Source organism: Mya arenaria, chromosome 11 (assembly GCF_026914265.1).
Source record: "Mya arenaria isolate MELC-2E11 chromosome 11, ASM2691426v1".
NCBI classification, from domain to species: Eukaryota; Metazoa; Mollusca; class Bivalvia; order Myida; family Myidae; genus Mya; species Mya arenaria.
This window is the reverse complement of record NC_069132.1, coordinates 56,019,425-56,026,704: the sequence shown is the minus strand read 5'-3', so window position 1 is coordinate 56,026,704 and position 7,280 is coordinate 56,019,425. Positions and strand designations below refer to the sequence as shown.

Sequence of the window (7,280 nt, the reverse complement as noted above, 5' to 3'; positions counted from 1 at the left end):
ACAATAAAGAATAACACCCATTTATGAATATCTACAAAACAAATCAAAGGTCACCTATATATAAAACAATAATCATTCGTATAATTAGTATCAAATGTGTCTAGTTTTTGTGTGTCTGTTCATAATCTTTAAATGAGCATCTTTAAAGTGAAACTCTTATTTGAAATCAATACATATAATTGTATATATAACACACATTAAATTGAATGAAAAAACAATAACTACTTACTAAATAATGCATGTACTGAAATATCGTTTACTGATAACAAGCTTGTCACCCTGTTTATAATAGCAGAATGCATGACAAATATTAAATGATCAATTGGTGATTGCTAAAAGATTTACTGTGGTCTACTGTAGTATCACAAGGCAGAAATACCATGTTTTATGTTCATTCTTATTAGCAAATTGAACTCAAGATCCTTCATTAGAAACATTGTTGTTGACATCTTTCAACCCATTTTGAAAAATAAAAACAATAATATTAATTATCATAAGTCTTATTGGGGAGTAAGAGTGCATCTTTAAAAATAGTGTGTGTGTTTTTTCACTTAAATAGGTAACAATTCAATTTGACAAATGAGACAAAAGTTAGGAAATAGAAGTAGTAATTGTACATAAAACAAAACATCAACACAAATTGACAAAGCTCAATATAACAGGAAATCTATATTATGAAAACACAAATCCTTAAAGGCCATAATTATTTGAACTGAATTAAGGTATAAGTAATACTCACTTTTATAAGCTTTTACGGACAACATAGTTATTATCATGGTACGTTATGGGACTTTTATCCTAATTTTGAAGATTTTTTACTGTTAATTAAAAATATTTTGTCTTTATTTGATTTTTTTTTCACATTATCAGAGATTATGAAATAAACACAACAGTTTCTGGTAAAATAAACTTCAGTTAACAGAAAAATTACGTTCAACCGAACATATTATTGATACACATGGAAAAAAATCATTTTGATTGATCTTGTGAGTCTTCGGAACAGAGCAGTATTTCGATGTTTGAAAATATATAGCAGTTTTATAAATTCATAAAAAATAGTTAATAATAAGACAACCTGCTGAAATCATTTAAATATTTTCTATGATGTCTAATGAACAATTCAGAAGACAATTCATGATAGTTTACCGTTCAGTTTTGAAGAAAATATACATAATGTCATGTAACTATACATTTTTATAACTAATAAAATGCTTAAAAATCAACCTTTTCCTTGTAAAAAGCTCAATTGGACTTATTCATAAAATGTAATCATTCAGATAAATGAATTTTACTTATGATACTAACTCAGAATTCAGATTTAAAAACAATGAATGTACTTATAAATTAAAATATGTAAAGAAACAAGAACACTAAGTAGGCGGTAATGCCCCTCCAAAAATGTCAGAGTGAAAGTTCTCAACTATAAGGCCACACCAAATTAATGTTTAGTTCCTCGGATTTTTGCCAAAAAAATTTGGAGCGAAAAAAAAATAAAAAAATTTTTTGTCAGTTTTCATAAAAACCGAAGCGAGCGAAGAGCGAAAAATATATTTTTCCTTATATTCAATATAAATAAGAAAGATTGTTCAACATAATTGCCCTTAAACCCATTTTAATTCCGTCTTGAACTGAACCTCTAATGGACATTGGGAAAATGTCGGAATACATACTATTTATTCATCCGTGTTTAGTACAAACATTATATGGATAAATCTAATTTCTTATATAATTAAAACGTACTTAAATATGACGATCATTCATAATAATAAATAACCCTGCTTTAAGTGAAAAATTTGAAACGACTTGTATAAATCTACCTGAATCAGTTTAACATCATATGCAACTGTATTTAGACAGAACTTAGGATTTGTAAAAATGATCACTTACACAGGCATCATCAAACATCAGACTCCATATAACATAGACTAAATTTTGTTTTTATTATCACAGGAAATGCAATGACATGTGCTTATTAAAACAAAAAGAACAAGGTTATTTTTCAGAGTACTTTTTTTGGTTATTTAGATGTCTTTATGCACTGTCCAATTGTATATGCCCCCCACCCCTAAGTCTGGAATAGCGGGGACTTTGACTTCCGGTCTCTCAAAACCCGGGTAAAATACCCGACCTGCAGCCGCCCGTACGAAATGATCAGGCGTCAACCAGCTGGTTGACGGGCGTCAAAGAGGCGTCAACCAACTGGTTTTTGCCTCGACGTGTTTAAAACCAACTGGACAAGAGCAGGTCATTTTTCTCAGTAAAGGAGGCGTCATTTACAAACCAAGCGTCAAAAGAAACTGTAACAATTTTTCAGCCTCTAAGTATTGAGGCGTCAATTTCAAACCAAGCGTCAAAAGGAACTTCGGAAAAATTAAAGCCTCCAAGAAACTTAAACAACTATGGAATTATCTTAAATGGTACATTAAAGTTTCATTTTTTATAATTTTCCACGGGAATACAGAAAGAAATTGCCACTCAAGGTGACTAAAGTCTAATAATTGTTTCCCAATGTGATAAAATTACAAGGGAATAAAAAATGAAACTGGAAAATCATTGAAAAAATACTGTTCTCTACTGTATATAAGCATTATGCATTAGAATTTCTTTTGAAAATTATTCATTTCAAAGTAAACATTCACATTAAAACCATATTCTGCATTTCAAACTCTTTAATTTGACTTAAATTGAGAATGATTTTTAATTTCTGCTTAATTTCAGAACTTATCTTTGACAAATTACTATGATGAAGCTTGAATAAATGATCGCATACAAAAAAAATCATTATTAATATTTATTTATAATAATATATATTTTTTGTTGTAATGTTTCTAAATTTATAGATTTATTTTGTTATGTTAAAAGTAGCAAATAATAAATTCATAGCAATAAACATTTATATTTAGAAGAACAGTAAGCATTATACTGCTTAAAAGTTTAATACTGATAGTGCTTCCAAATTTCTCCCTCCATGAGTCCAGGTATATAACAGCCTGGGCTTATCAGTCCATTCAAAAGTCAGGCAATAAAGCTTCCTGAAGGGTTTTATCTAAGCCAATCAGCATCAAGTAAACATTCATCTGTGTAGGAAATTCAAATGTATGGAGAAGAATCATGTAAACATATGGCGGTTTCTGAAGCTCATATTTTGTGTGGATAAACCTTTTTCCTTATCATTTGAAAGGTAAGAACAGTTTCAACATGTATCTTTAATACTATTACACAGTAAAAAGAACATAAATACAAAATGGTTTGTTATTAAGTATAATGTTTTTGCAATTATTTATCTGGCAGCATTTAATCATTCTGTATATTGCTCCCTGAACCTCCATTAACACAAATGTCCCAATGGGATGTTTTGAAACCTGGTGATTGTTACAAATACAATTTGTTTAAGCATATGGATATATGCACGATTTCAATTACATGAAAGTATAAGCTGCATTTAACTTTATATATACTCTTCTTTATACAGTGTTAAGCCTGAGCATGATCTTCACTTATCTATTGATGATCATGTGGGTGTGTATGTGTGTGCCTAATGATCCTATTTAATTACCATAGATGACCAATATTGTGTCTGTGACAAAGATGAGGATCCTGTGACCAACAAGATTTGATGGGAAAGTTGGAAAGCTAAAGAACATGCTAAAAATGGTGGGTTGCTGACTGTTATTTCATTTTGTTTCACCTTTGAAACTTTATTCTTTTTATGATTTACAAATATAAATCCCTGTAGGCATGAGGTAAAACTATGAATTATCTTCTAACAATTACATCCCTCTTGTAATTATAGTTATAGATCCGGAAATCATCATTTGAATAAATACATTAAAATTTATTTTAACAGATTACGTTCCCAGATGGTGCAGAAAGAATGAAGCAGAATCACCAACAGCAGCAGAACTAAATGGGGCGATAACGGAACATTTAGGTTCCTTCTGTCGAAAACATATTAAACACAGAATATGAACTCTTAAAACAATAAGTGATAGTAAAAATGTGTAAAAAATAACATTTTCAGCTATGCCTTTTTTAAGAAAATATATTAAACAATGTTTTACTGTCCTGTTTTGCAAAATATAAATTGTTCTCAACTCAAACTGGTTGTGTTCAAGTAATGCCAATTTTTGACGTCACTTATTTTTTTGACACCTGTTGTTTTTTTTGACGCCTGGTTTTTTGACGCTTGTTTTTTTTACGCCTGGTTTATTTGACGCCTGGTTTTTTAAAAACCAGCTGGAATTTAAAACCAGCTCATTTGCATAATGTTGGCATATAGACGCCTCTTTTCCGCTTGGTTGACGCTTGGTTTTAAATTTGACGCTTGGTTATCCATATGAGTGCTAGATTTAAAAAATTTACTACCAACTGGTTTTAGTCTGATTTTGACGCCTGGTTTCCTGCTCACAACCAGGCGGTTAATTTCGTACAGGGGGACACACTGCTGGTATAATCCCTGCCAAACGGCCCCGCAACCCCGAATACCTATGTGAGGCCCATTCCAGACTATTTTCAATATGAAGACAAAACCACATTCACTAGGCACTGCGGGCCACCTGAAAGGTAAAAACACAGCCCATTGCCTCTGCTGTCCCCGGTATACCCCTGGAATAAGGGCGAGGGGTGGGCGGGGCAGTGGTTACAATTGACAAGTGCATTACAATCCCGGATAATGCTGCAAATAAAAACAAAATTAGAGTGATAAACTTATGCTTACTTACGTTGAAGAATATCCAGACCAGGGTTTATATCGCTATTTGTGAAAAGATATTTGTTCAAAACTGTTGTTTTGTCAGAATTTGATCAAAAATGACCTTGATGCATCAATTTGGACCAAACAATGACTCATGTTCCAGTAAAGTTGACGTGTCATCGTCGTAACGAGGTAAAATTATTTTGGTCCCTTGTATTATGACTTGAATAAAATAGTACTAAGTTGATCATTCCGATTTCCATTCAAAACGAGTCACTAATTACGCAATATAATCGCTACCAGTCTCAGATACACATTCTTTATTGCATAAAGATTGCTTTAAATAATGATCCTTTAGTGCATGAGACGATCAACAATGACTTCAAGCATGCTCAAAACATATTTATTGTCAAAAATAAGATTTATTTTCTTAACTTCGAGCCACATTGTTTATACCGGAAGCGGCCATTTTGATCGAATTTATTGAAACCCATGCTAAACCGATCAATATACAGTATGAAAACACTACGCATCGGTAACCTCCCTTTACAAAAACACGAAAACTAGCGTAGAAAAATTATACTTGATTATTTTTAGCCTTTTAATAAATTATTACCGGAAAAAAATCTGCTTGGCGATCAAAATGGAGGTGCGGGCTCACAAAATAAATAAAAATTATTTTTTTTTACATTTTCAAAAAAATAGGAGCGGTAAATCCGCGGAACGAAATATCAATTTGGTGTGGCCTAATGTCTTTTGAATATTATAACATGTAAACAGTCTCTGTTGGTAATCGATGTCTATTTGTTTTATTTAGTCAATGGTATTCTAACATTTAGAACTTTTCATAATAATTCTTCACTCTTCAACATTTGAAGTTTGGTTTGTTCCCATGCGTTTGTACTTGTAGTGTCTGCACAGATGAAAATTACTCAATGCTGAGTCAATGGTGATTTAACAGGTCTTTACCCATCTAGAATGTTTAGTGCTGTAAAAGAAAAAAAAGTACTTTCTAACTAATTTGTATAGATAATAATACTGCCATACATATACAAAATAAAATATAAACAGTTTAATATTTCTCAACATTATTTAAAAACAACAACAATAAGCTGATACATACATGTATATAATATAAAGAAAATTACTAAATTTATCAATAAAATTCATCATCACCACCACCATCACCACCGTGGTGGATTATTGAAAACAGTGAGTTTATAAAACAACAAACACCAACTCAAATATGTTTTATATGAAATACTCACATCATCTCTATCAGATGTGGATAGACATGGATGTCAAATCTGTCTCAATGATCCAACAAAGTATTTAATGCAGGCTGGAATTCTTCATATAATAGTAATATTCAGTCCTTTTCCTGCCTGAAAGAAATTAGACTTCTGATTATCAACCAACAGAAACTACAACCGTAAAATACAAATGCACATGTATTAATTATACATTCTGCACTAATATTCGTTTTAGCCAAGAGTAAGGGTTGGTAGGCACAAATGTGTAGATGTTGTGCATATGGTTGATAATGATTCACAACAGTATGGCGTTCAACGAGACCTACACCAAGCAAATGAATGTCGCTTGTGTCCAAGCTGTTGTGGCTTCCAGCCCGAAACCATGTACATCTTTTAATACAGGTTTATTTTGAAAATATGCAGTTTGTAAACAAATAATGGCTATTTTTAAGTCTAATATTTTTCTAAGATAAAACAATCAAATAAAAGATTACATACTCATATCATATACATAAATGATGTACATAAATACATTTAAAAATATGTAACATGTACATAATGCACCAGTCAATTGTAACCACGGCCCTCCAGGTCTGGTGATATGCCGGAGATATGCCGGGGAAAATGGGCTGTGTTTTTAACTTTCAGGTGGCCTCGCAGTACCGGGTGAATACGGTGGTTTTGTCTTTGAGCCAGATATAGCAGGGAATATGCCTTACCTAGGCTCCCTGGGGTACGGGGCATATGGCGAGGATTTGACCATCAGTTCGTCCCCGCAGGACGAGGATTTTACCCGGGGTTGGCTGGACAGAAAGTAAAAGTCCCAGCTATTCCTCGGACCTGGTGGGGCTTTGGTTACAATTGACTGGTGCATTATAAGTAGATGTAAAGTATGTAACATGTATATTTATAGTACATGTAGAAATATTAAAACGCTGTCTTAACGTTTAGCAAATAAAAATGATTTAAGAATTCCAAAGAAATTAAAAAACAAACATTTTTGAACACATAAACTTACACAACTACTCAAGGATACTTACATGAATAGCCCTTTGATACGAATATCCCAATTCCATGCTGATTGTTGACATTAGGTTTTTCGACAGAAAATCTTCTCTTACGCGTATAATTCACTTATAATCCATGTTTTACTGTAATGACTCAAATTGTTAGATGAATCGTAATCAACTGTCAGTGTGCACTTTTAGTGTTTACTTATTTTAAACGTATATTCATGACAAAACCGAGTTTCCAACTATTAATCGACGATGTAGAAATTCCATTATTGACCTATGAATAGCGGGGAAATACCTTCTGGTTCTAAAAATAGCAAC

At 32.1% G+C, this 7,280-nt stretch overlaps 2 long non-coding RNA genes across 2 annotated transcripts; one reads left to right on the top strand and one right to left on the bottom strand.

Moving 5' to 3' along the window:
- Positions 1–2,849: 2,849 nt before the first annotated feature.
- Positions 2,850–4,062, top strand: LOC128209698 (uncharacterized). Its single transcript, XR_008257051.1, has 3 exons — positions 2,850–3,181; positions 3,562–3,654; positions 3,848–4,062. It is a non-coding gene; the product is annotated as an uncharacterized LOC128209698 (long non-coding RNA).
- Positions 4,063–5,454: 1,392 nt separating this feature from the next.
- LOC128207391 (uncharacterized) lies at positions 5,455–7,280 on the bottom strand. The gene is made up of 3 exons (XR_008256696.1): positions 6,987–7,280; positions 5,962–6,078; positions 5,455–5,681 (listed from the first exon to the last, which is right to left on the bottom strand). It is a non-coding gene; the product is annotated as an uncharacterized LOC128207391 (long non-coding RNA).